At 41.4% G+C, this 12,814-nt stretch overlaps 1 protein-coding gene across 3 annotated transcripts in view; it reads right to left on the reverse strand.

Annotated features, from left to right (window-relative positions):
* LEKR1 (leucine, glutamate and lysine rich 1) overlaps positions 1–12,814 on the reverse strand; it is a 775,178-nt gene that overhangs the window by 444,654 nt on the left and 317,710 nt on the right. The gene's annotated exons all lie outside the window — the stretch shown is intronic.

The raw sequence follows: 12,814 nt of genomic DNA on the forward strand, positions 1-12,814 counted from the left end.
AAATGTTAGTATACAAAAATGCAGAGGAGGATGTTAGACTCGGTTAGGAAACAATCTGTATTAGAGTCTTTGTTAAGGATAGTCACTCACACCTGTTGACAATAATGTATCTAATGTCATGCTGATTTTTGTATAACTGTTTATCATGCAAATTATAAAATTTATTGTTTTGAACTTAATAAATACGGCCGGGGGGTCTCGCGACCTCCCGCCTTCCAAAGATACCACGTCTATGTTCTGTGTCCGGGGGTGGGAGGTCATAGGGGGAGGGCGGTAGCCAGTCACTGACCATGTGAAAAACGTATGAAGCAAGACAGCACAAAAGCATTTAGAGCTTTTGAAAGTGCATACAGAGATTGACTAAATCGGGAAATGCAACATGAAACAGTGCTTAATTTGTGCTGGTGCTTTCCGGTGCTTAGCACTGGCACTTATTTATCAGGGCCGGGTCTACACTGCCACCTCACATCGTCGACATAACTGCACTCACTGCACATGCATCCAAATCTAAAAGTAAATATAATTAACTGACTCACTGCTTTGTTTTTTAAACACTGTTACAGTGTCCCGAATCCACTGGTGAAGAGTGTTGTTGTGCTAAGAGAGTCGATAATAAATCCTCCGTATCCATGCAAATTTGTCTTCGGTTCAGTGCTGCCGGTGGGCGGCACACTGATTAGGCTGTATTTGATCCTGTGGGAGAAGGGACTGCGGAAGCCTGTGTAACCTCTTTTTCAAATTAAATTCCACGCCCGGCACATGCACACCGCATGAGTCACCGCCAGTTCAGCGCTACGTCGAGGAGGGCACTGTTATTTCAAGCAGCAGCAGGCCTCTTAATAAAGGGAGTGCCACCAGTAAAGTAAACTAGTAAGTAAAAAACCAAATGAACGCTGATTTTTCTTGAGCGTGGTGACAGTTGCAAAACAGACTTGGTATGAACTGAGTCCGAGGCCCGATCAATCACGCCACCGGCGCCGGGCGGGGCATTGTGTGTAGCACTAGTCAGGTCAGAAGGATGGAAGGGCAGGGCCTTGCCCTTAACCCCTTTCTGTCTAATATTGTTAGACTTACTTGACTCAAATGAAATGAAATGCTGTTTTGAAATGAAATGCTGTTTTTTCCATGCATTTAATCTTTTTTGGAATCCGTATATCTATCCTACATCATCAAGCTTCGTGGTTCAGGTTGTTTGTGCATGCAGTGGTGGTTCCTGTTGTGCAAACTTGTGCCAGCCCCCCCATCTCACTCTAAGCCGCTCTGCCTTCACTGCATGATGTAAATGTTCTACAGCGCTTTTCTGCTCAGCTTTCCGGTGAGATTTTAGAAACAACCTGCGGAAATGACGGCAGTCGCTAGGAGGGAGAAAATAAAGCAGCATAGATCTAAAAGAAATAAAAGTAAACCGATGTGCAATGAAGAAAACATTGTATGCGTTCGAGTTGAGAGGCACATCTTAACTTGGGTCAGACCAAAATAGGGATATTTTCATTACAGATATGCAACTCAGACATTGTTTCATGATTTAGGTATCAACTTGCACAATTCACTGCTCATGTTATCCTGTGAGTTTAGCATTTTGTTTAATAGAGTAAGGTAGATTATTGTTGACTGGGAATACACAACTGCCTGTTTACAAGGTGGGCGTTATATATTGATTTCTGTGGAAACGGCTTCCGGCATGGTAATTCCAAGAAACATTTCATGTAATTCAGGAATTACCGTAACCTGAATAATTTTCTGTTGGCACATTTTGTAGGCTCAAACCAGCTGAAATTTACAGACCAAAATCTGCAGTAAGTGTTGTTATATGCTGAATTCAGTGAAGAAATATGATTCTGTGAACAACTCGTTTTTAGGAGGAAATCTTGGGGTTTAAAACATTTACCACACTTCATTAGTACTACCCCCTGGAAATCCGTAATTTATCATGTGCTGTACATTCTCAGGGCCAAAGATTCTCCATCTGACTGTTTTACCCGTGTTGTTCGCATGTCTCTGACTATGGAGTTCCATTGCGGTCTGCAATATTACATTTTAAGAATGTATAATTATGTTGAAATCATGCGCTTCAGCGTATTGAGTTACCGAGAATCAATCTAGCAGGAAGTATGAACTTCAATATGACTTTCACTCGCTGTCAAGTACATTTATATAACAAACTTAAAAGTTGTCTGTCAAAATAAAGATTATGGGGGTGGTCACATTTAATCTGACTTTCATAAATGGACTTCAGCCCTCCCTCAGTGCATTATGTTAAGACAAAGGAGTGTCTTTTAATTGTAATGTGAACGTAAAAAGCAATTTCTCCATTCATTCTTGGTCGTTTTATTTGCATGAATCCTGTCATTTCTTGTGAATTAGGGTTTTGCGTCTGGTGGAGTTCGTCCAGGGCCTGTTTCCTACCCTACAGTGGAGTGAAGGCCTCAGAAAAGAAGGTCTGTGGGGTATTGTCCTCCCCAAAGTGTTTGTGTGTGTTTTAAAAAAACTCCCATTGCCCTGCTGTCACAAAATTCGGAAATTGGGATGGGGCTCGGAATCCTAGCAGAAGTTGAGGCAGGTTTTGTATAATGTTTGGAACACCAAAAATGGCAGGTTGGGTGCCCATATATTTCCAAGAAACACCACATAGGTTTGTGCTCCTCATTCTGAATTTGTTTAGTCTCCACAGTAGTGGGGAGCTACCGATTTCAATTTGCAGCGTTGGGGCACATTTCTTGATTCTTAACATTCCCCTTGAAGATGTGAGTCATTAAATCGGTAGTCCTACAAAATTTGAACTATGCAAACAATTGTCATATATTATATCAAAATATCTATCAGCTGATCTAGTTGGTGCAGAATGTGGCAAACAGACAGTTGATGTCCCGCAAATAAAGTATACTCATTTCAAGGCATTACATACTTTAGATTCTGATTGCAGAAGTCCTTATAGGTTAAAATTTGTATGCCTTATTCACTATATCCACTAGTCATGTTCCACCATTTCCGACAGATACGTTTTGTCATTATGCCCATCAAGATCCTTGAGGTCTTTAAAAAATGTCAATGAGTTATACCCAGAAACTGCAATAAATGTATGGTGGCTGCCTTTGTCTCTGGTCAACCATGAATGTGGAGTCTAAAAAGATGGGCAAGTGAATTGGCCTCATATGTGTGGGTTGGCTTTGGCAAGAGGTGCTTTCTTGGAGGATGTGCTTTTTGAGCATCTGGATTCTGTGTGGTGCGACATCCCTAAAATGAGGGACAACATGTGGACAAATACTAACCTACTTGGGAAGTAGTGACACTTACCAGCCAAACCTCAGAGGGTCGATGGAGCACTGATCATGTCTTGGAGAATTTAGACAAAAGGCACTAAGACCTCATTGAGCTACATCTGAAATATTCCACTTGTCTGGGAAAGAGGCTGCAAGGCAACATGCCAAGTTCATATAGCTGACACAGGCCTTTACTGAAAGGAGCACACTGTAAGATGCAGTGCTAAGTCATACACCTCCGAAAACTTGTGATGAACAACCACATGCATGACCTACTAACCCTTTCAACACACCTGCCCCTGTTCACAACCTGATCTTGACCCAACAGCCCCTGCCTCTTAAACACATCATAGATTAGTCCCCATCCTCAAGCATTTCATCTCTTCAATGTTTACACCCACCTAAATGTGCATTGCAACCTTAACAGCACTCCCTAACACAATACATCTTTTTTTGCTTACTTTAATGTTGTTCATCTCTTGATACCTGCCCTCCTAGTGCACCTCCTTGTTTTACTTTTTTCTTTATTCCTCCCACTTTTAAGTAGATTTTCTCAATTTTCCTCACACTCCCACTTTTACACTTGAGTAATAAATGTATGTATACAGAGTTCCCTCCACACGTGTTGGAAAACTCTAGCATTTGAGGTACAGAATTGCTTAGGCAAAAATCTCTGACTTTGCGAATCACTATTTGATGTACCACAAGGTAGGACTATTGGCGTAATTTCTTATGGTCGTAAGGGGCTTTGTGTTTTAAATGCACTTTTGATTTACTCTTTTTCAACATTTTTACAGAACAGGGGAACCTTTTATCAAAACCTTACTTGGAGGAGGGCTCCCTTGCTGAATTCAGATCGGGTATTAAATCTGACTTTCAGCAGTGCCAGTTGATGGTGTGGGTGGAGCCAATAGGGGAAGTAGGTGGAGCCGGGGAAGTGGGTGTGGCCTCTGACAAACATTTGAGCACCTGGACTTCAAATTTTTTAAATTAAGCACTGCATGAGGAGGAAGGAACAAGCCAATAAGGGACTAAGTGGTTAAAATGATAAATAGCAGTAGCAAGAAACTTGAAGCCATCAACACAAGGTAGCAGGGAGGGGTGACTTGGGGGGGGGGGGGGGGTGACTGGGTAACGTGTTTGTGGCTTGCTAATTCACTGCAAAAATGGAAAATCAGGTGCTTTGATTGTTGCAGGGGAATGTACCGTGAGGCAGCGAGAGAGGAAGGAAGACCAGGCTGGGGTCAAGATTCAACTTAGAACAGCAATATGACATGGGGTGCTCTCACCTGAATATTTTGTCCTGGAATCTCTATGGGCTGGGCAGCAGAATAAAATGGGTAGTCTCCAAATATCTAAAAAATCATTGGCAGATGTTGTCTTGCTACATTCTTAAAGGTAATCAATAGTAAGTCTCTAAAGAGAGGAGAATATACCAAATATTCTCAAACACTGCACAGGTACAATAGCACAAAGTCTGCAGCGGATATACAAGACTTCATAAAGGATATTAAAGCAACCGGATTCCCAAAAGAAGACAGGCTGCACCTAGATCCAGACATAAGGGTAGAAAATTACAGATCTACAACCAGTCAAGGCGCCAGAGTGGAGTTCTAGAAAGGAATGGCCAGGAAACTCTACAAGGAGAATCTGCTCAGAGGCCTGAAAGTAGGACTTGGTGCCAATAAATTAGCAATATTAAAAGAGGGGAAGCAGCTTCATGACTTTGTACCTCATACAGTCTCTTACTCTTATTCAATGCAGGGAGTAACATTCTGGCAAAGGTATTGGCAATGTGATTGAAGAGGGTGGTTCCTACCCTTGTGCATCCTGACCAGTTGGGCTTCCACCTCACTTCCTCACTCCTCCTCACATCTGAAGTTCTGCAAGAAGCTGAGGACCTGAGTCTTCGAATAACTCTACGGGGACCACACGCCTATACATCTGCTCAAGCTCCTGGATACCCTACTGGGTGAATTATGTGCTATACAAATTGACATACCATAAGACAGAAGTACTAGACTGAACCTGAGGCAGCAGTATGGATGCATGTGGTAGACATAACGTGGTGTTTTCACTTGATGCTACCAAGGCGTTCAAATAATTGAATGAACCCACATGTTTGGGAGCTTAGAGAGGATGGGAACTTGACCTCGATACAGCACCCATTTGAATTTATTTCAACTGGAAACAGACCAGGTTGCTACCTGTTCCCCATGCTTTTTGTGCTAGTTATGGAGCCCCTGGTGTGCTGGAAACAGGAGGATACCTGGTGAGGGACTTGGGTGGGAGGATGCATAGCGTGAGAGAATCTCACTCTGCGAGAATAACATGTATTTATATGTGCACACCCAAAGATGACAATCAACAGACTTCTAAAGATCTTGAAGACCTTTGGCAAATACTCTGGATAGAAAATCAGCTGGGAAAATTCTTTCCTGTATCTTCTGGCTGGATGGTCCTCACCTATGAGTGCCTGTATCGCCATGGGGTTTCAAGTATTTGGGAGTGTATATAACTCATAATTCAGAGGAATTCCTTCAAAACAATCTATACATATCAATTGCTAAAGTCAGCAGCGAAATGAGGCATTGGAGATCACAACCACAGTTGCTATTGTGTCTGGCAGCTATGTTCAAGATGATTCTCTACCTAAGTTCCTTTAGATACTGCAAAATACGCCTACATGCACTCCTCAGAATTTTTCAGGAAGATGGAGAGAGAGGTTAGGCTGCTGCTTTTGAATGGAAGGCAATACACATAAACTTCAATAAACTGACAAAAGGGGTCTACGATGGGGGGGGGGGGGGTGTCACACTCCCAGACATAAGGAAGTACTATTGGCAGTCCAGCTTGTAACAGTTAATGAGTGGGTGTTCTCCACACAGGATGAACAAGCCTTAAGGGTCAATAGACATGCTAAGGAAACCAGAGACTAGCCTGCAGCCCTTTATAGAGCCAAAACAGTTAAAGAATTACGTACACACACAAAATATGTATGCTTACAGCATAGTAGGATATAAGTGAGTCCTGGGGAATGAAATCCCACTATGAACAGTGATGTACTTGCAGAGGTTGGAAAGTTGAAATATTTCCTCAGTGATATCAAATAAGAATTAAGCAAACTAGGCAACATCTGGTAGGGTTGAGCACCAGTGCCACTGGATTCACTTCCGCAGGATTATCAACTGGCATACATGGAAGCTTATAGATTCATTTAAGTTAGACATGAACCAGCAACTCATACTGCAATTCTTCCCCATTGGATAGGATCCTCGTTAAACCTCTTCACAAAAAGGCTATCTCGTTGAGCTACAAAAAAAGAGTTAACAACTCCCTGAATCCCTTGGAGACGTTAAGAAGTGACTGGAGGACCCCAGCTGAGAACTAGCGCATGCTTATTATATGCTTTGCCTTGCTTGTGTTTTTTATTTTTTAGTTCGCATTAAAACTAAACCTTTGTTACTCCTGATCTATAGCTATGGACCTTCTTACGTATTGTTCTCATCATGCTGCCGGACCTCCGGGATGTTGGCTGAATAGCTGTGTACCATGTTGACGTAAATAAAGGTTTTAAAAAAAAAAAAAAAGAAGAAGTGACTGGAGGAGAACAAATGGGTGGAGGGTCTAACTGCCACTAGAAGCCTTGGCCTAAACGTGGTGAGAAGGAACATTATCAGAAAATGTGGTGTGAGTACCCAGGATATGAATTGGTGTACGCTGACCGAAAAGCAAGTGAATGAGGGAAGAGGACGTCAAAAAAGTAGAAAAAATTGGCAATCATGCCTGCTCTACAGAGGGCTGAAATAACTCCTATTGGAAGCTGCTGAGACTTATAGCAGTCTAACAGTACCTGGGCGTAGTGGCACAGACTACATCAAACTAAAGTTCACATAGCAAGACAAGATGTTTCTCGTCTGGTAAAAGTTAATGTGTGATATTGTGGTGACTATGTTATTATTTCTAACGAAAATGTTAAAAACGAGATTAAAAATATTTAGAAAAAAAAAAGAATACTGAGCACTGGTTCATAGGTGCAACAGTGAGGCGCGGGAATAGTGTTTCTGCCGCTACAGTGCTTCAACAGGAAGAACAGCTTGAATTATGACCTCAAGATGAATTCTTCGAAGGAGGCAGTGAGATGCAATCGTTCCAGAAGAACAAACAGTGCGGACTGCTGGACATCACACTCTGCACAGTAGTTAAAAATAAGAATGAATAGGAAACATTTATATATTAATATTATAGATTTGTGAATTATATCCTAACCACATCAAAGGCAGCAGTCTTCTGATACTAGGATCAAGCTCACAAATCGGATATCTCATGATACCAACCCTATTTTTATTATTGCTAAGCGGGAACAAGGAAACAAGGAAGGTTTCATAGTCACATAGCTTCCATCCTTGCCTAAACATATGTTTATGCAAATTATATTATCAAGAGAAAAGTTATGATTTTTAAGGTAATCTTTGAAAATTCAAAATTAATTTGATATTTGTTAATTAAATTCTGTTAAATGGAAAGTTTTAATGCTTCCAAAGGCTTTCACTCTTAATCATATCTAAACTTAGGACAGATAGCATAACAGAAGTTTCATTAATTAATGTAGCTAAAAACTGTGTACCTGCTGCTTCAACTTTACTTAAACTATACAGACCCAACTCAACACAGACAGATAACTTCAGCTCACCTCAAGGATGTGTTCTCCTCCAAGATCCACTTTCAAACTTATGAAAATTTACAGAGCACTGTAAAATTGAAGCTAAAGTCTGAAACACAAACAACACCTCAGACACCATGGCTGCACCACGACCTGCAGAAGATGAACTCAGAGCTGGAAATAGTAAACCACCGCAACTAACGCAACTGCTACATAAATTCACTAGTGACTGATTATGCAAACAAAGCCATAGTTCAACTAACTGCACCTCACTGATGAGGTCCAACAAGACCAAAACACGTATGGGTCATGTTCTCCTGCTGAGTGGTCCATGCCTACAGTTTGAGTTGAACTACTTGAGTTGGGACAAGACCAAGGTCGATCTACATATGGCTGAGCCCTGTCAGTAGTGGCAGAATGAGCACAGAAACGAGTGGCTGGAATGCATCCGAGAGAGATTAATTCAAACATTTCACCCATCACTGTCATCAATGATGTCACCGGAGAGGTCATCAGTGGGAATCAATAATGTAATTTCGAATTTCATGAGTGATGTAATATTGGACAAGGGAGGGAGCGCTGCACTGATCCTGCTGGACCTTTCAGCTGTGTTTGACACAGTTAACCATCAAGTGCTCATCAACTGGCTAGAGAGGGTGAGATCAACAATGAAGCTCCTAACTGTCCTTTTTATCAAACAGAGAACTGACGGTTGCGCTCGGTGGGCACACCTCTAATTCCTTTTGTCTTTCTTGTGCGGTGCTTCAGGGATCATCGATATCCCCAACGCTATTTAACATCTATATCACACTCTTGGCAAAACTTATCTGATCACATGGTTTTTCTGCAACATCCTATGTTGAGGATACGCAGATAGTCGTATCAATTACATCTGATGTCGACGTTGTGGCCAAAGTATTTAACAGCTGTCTGGCACATATCACAATCTTGATGCAAGGAAAACCGTCTTAAGATAAACCTGAGAAGGCAGAGGTGATATTTTTTAGGAATTACATCCCTTTTTGGATTGATTCTTGGTAGCCTGTTAACTGAGGTCTGCTTTCATCTCCAGTTGGGAAAGTGAAAAATATTGGGATCATATTGGATGGCCAACCCTATTTCTCTTAACAGATCAATCATATTACATCTTCATGTTTCTCTCTATTGAAGAATGAGATCGAGAAATCTAAAACAGCGCAGAGGCTGGAGGTAATAACTGGCTGGAGAGAAGTAGTTTCATTTAAAAGTAGAGGGAAAGGTTAGAGAGTGTATGGATGGCATAATGGCATTCAAAACTTTGGAATCACAACCAGAAAACAACTGGCTCAATGTAGTTTTTTTTAGGTCAGGGGTTTTGAGAAATAGAAAATCTAAGCTATCTAGCTGCTGCCAGTCCCCCTGAGATCTACATTTATATCTCAATCTCCAAGCAAACAAAGTTATATTGCAAGTGAAGGTGCTAATAACTGTTGCATAGCTTGCCTTTTATTGCATTTATTTTAGGCAAACCTACCACATAGTTTAGTTCTCCCCAGTTGCATAACCTTATTGCCTGACGAAGGAAACCCTCTGGTGGTTAAAGAGATGTCATTGTGCTAATGAAACTCATGCTTCACAGGGGCATGTGGAGTATTTTCCATATTTCGTGGCAGGCTGGCTTTAGGGCAGTGCGACCTGTGCAGCCACACCTGGCGGTGAGTTTGTGGGGTGCTGTGTTTAGAATTAACCTATTGGTTTAAAAGCACCCACTGCAAAGTTCCTTGTGAATCCAGCTATTTGCAGGAGCAATAAGAATGCAAAGATAACTCTGGTGATTTAATGTACCTGCTGGAGAGAGATCGGAGTTTTGTCTAGAGGCAGTTTAATAAATCATAAAGTAGTGCAGAGGGCTAATATGCCTACTGCAAAGAAAGTGTACCATGAAGATCACAGAACGGTATTTTATGTGGATAACTCAGTGGGTTACGGCTTTTATCACAGAGATGCTTTTGTTACTTGCAGTTGATAAGCTACAATCCTAACACAGGATAGTGACCTACGAACTGTCATCAAAGAGCTGCATGTAAACTGTATGCTATAGTTTAATAAGTTATGTTCCTTTGCCAGTCTTACATTATCCTAATGTTGCTAAAAAGGTTTTTGTTGTGTAGAAATACATTCTTGCTAGCAAAGCCAACCAAACTGCTGTGGTTCATATTAAACAACATTTGTGCTTCTCCAGACCAAACACATTTCAATATATTGCCTACCTGTATGGATGATATACGATTCCTAAACTTGTAACCCACATTATCTTATATAACCTTCATATAGTCTGATTTACACACATACGAATCATTGTCTCAGTATAATGTGTGTGTGATGTAAAGTGCTCTTGTACCCTACACTGATATGAGTAGCATTATAAAACAAATGAAATGCATTTGAGAGCGGAGCTATGGAGAGACGAGGGGAATGTTGGAAGGCGGTGGAGAGGGAATCAGTGGAGAAGGAAGTCACGGGGGAGCGCCAATAAAGATTGTCGCACTGGGCACCATCAGCACTAAAGCCTACCGTGTTCACAGGTTCCCATGAAATATGTTTTACTAATATACTGACTCTAGTGCTATAAAAGAACCTAAACATGTACTCAACAATATGCCTATATTAACTTCCACTGTGCGTGCTTAGACGTTGTATGCCCAGTGAGGCAGGATGTACATCGACAGCTGAAATTCACCAGTCACTTCACGTAACATCATCCAGAATAAAGTTCAGAAGACATGCATTCCAAATGTTATACAGTTTGTATTAATCATTTAGAGTCGCAGACAATCGCAGGGCCACATGTATGACCATTTCATTTTGCGACTTGCAATTACAGATTCGCAAAATGAAATGTACTAATGTGTCAGACCTCATTAGCGATTCCCAAAGGGGTCGCAATGGACCTGCCTCATCAATATTCATGAGCCAGGTCACAATCTGTGACCCATTGGGAATGGGCAACAACACAGTGGTGGTGGTCTGCTGGGGATATTAGACCACCATATCTGTGTTTGCTTTTAAATAAAGCAACTTTTTTTTTTTAAATGCAGCGTGTTTTCCTTAAAGGAAAACGGAATGCGTTTCAAGAAGAAAAATAAAAAAATTCAGTTTCATTTTTTAAGAGTAGGCTGTAGTCTGTGGGACCACTGCAAGCTCTTAAAATTTTTTTTTTGCTGCCAGTCACAAAATAGAAGGGGTTCCCTGGGGTCCCCTTCCTGTTTGCGACAGGCTTACCACCTACTTGAAGTAGGCGGTAAACTGCCGTACATGCCCTTGCAACTCGCTATTAGAAAGGGACGCCCCTTCCTAATAGTGACTCGCAAACCCTATTTTGCGAGTCGGTAATGGGTTACCAACTCGTAAAACAGGGTTGGTACTGTGCACACGCCGTGTTAGCAGTCGCAAAAGGCCCGATTCTCCATTTGTGACTGCTAAAAATGGCTGTACATGTGCCCCCAAGTCTGTCCCACCTCAAAAGTCTGTTTTCTAGCAGAAATTGAAAGCACTGGATTAGCACAATGCTATCCACGCTGCACCAGAAAAGTGAAAAAAACCTGTTGCTATTTTTGCAGCATAATCTTTAAGCTCAGGGTTTGCTATTGTTCTCCACAGTGAGCTGACAAAGACATTTTACCATCCCAGGTAGAGTATTACCGCTCTAGAATAGGATCACGCCATCCAGGCCAACCTGAACTATGTAAAACCAGCTATGGTCTCATTGTTTCCCTCTGAGAACTCATCCTGACCCAAGGAAGAGACAGAAGGAGACAAAAAAGGCCACTTCTGAACCATCACGCTCTTGGTATTAACTGCTCACACGGTGGGTCTACGTGGGTTTTGCTTTATACCTTTGTTTTAACTAATGCACGTGAAACAGCTGCATGGCATAAACCGTACACGCAGATAGCAATATACTATTTACTACTATGATTCTGGCAGGAACCATTATGCACACTTAAGGCTTCACTTCTGAGTCATGACTCCTTCCCACACTGCACAAACATAATAACATATTATAATATGTGCATCTGCAAATATTCTATGTGTTTCTGTGTCACTCCATCATGTCTGTGTTCTGATACAAAATGTAATCAGGCTATGACGTCTCTCCCTGGATCCGAAAGGTGAGTCAGCAACATTTTGCTGCTGAGAAGTTCATGCAGATGCACTTGCTTAGCTATAAAAAAAAAATGGAACTACTTTAAAATGAAGACAACGAATCATCGACTATCCTCAAACTGTTCCAGTAAACACTTTCTGTACTTTTGCAACTGCGGGTGCGTGGTAAAATGACTGTTACCGGTACTGGACTGTTCACATTAGCATCTCTGACTGGAACAGCAGCTTCTCTTCTGAGAGTCACGGGAAGGAGCGGGTGTGGAGGAAGTTAGTGAAACAGGAACAACAAGTATCTGTTGTACAATTTTTGGCAATCCTGGTTGATTATTTGGATTGTGGGTAAACTGGTATTTAAAATGATCTATATTTTCTAACTGCCAGTCGTGAAGAATCCCATAACGTCCTTTTGCTTCAGTCTAATTGAATAGGACACATTACAACGCAAACTTTTACAACGAATGCCTTTACAACGCAGTTTTCACATCGCAACATCCATTACAACGCATGATTTTACAACGCATGCCATCACAACGCATTTTTAGAAATTACACTTAGAACGCATTCCATTACAACGCATACCATTACAACGCATAATACTTTTAGGGCAACAGTAGTGTAAGTGTTGGATAGTGTAGGGGTAAAAATAACTATTGTCCATTACTTACCTTATAATGCGTTGTAATGGCATGCGTTGTAATGGCATGCGTTGTAGTGGCATGCGTTGTAATGACATGCGTTGTAATGA

Source organism: Triturus cristatus, chromosome 11 (assembly GCF_964204655.1).
Source record: "Triturus cristatus chromosome 11, aTriCri1.1, whole genome shotgun sequence".
NCBI classification, from domain to species: Eukaryota; Metazoa; Chordata; class Amphibia; order Caudata; family Salamandridae; genus Triturus; species Triturus cristatus.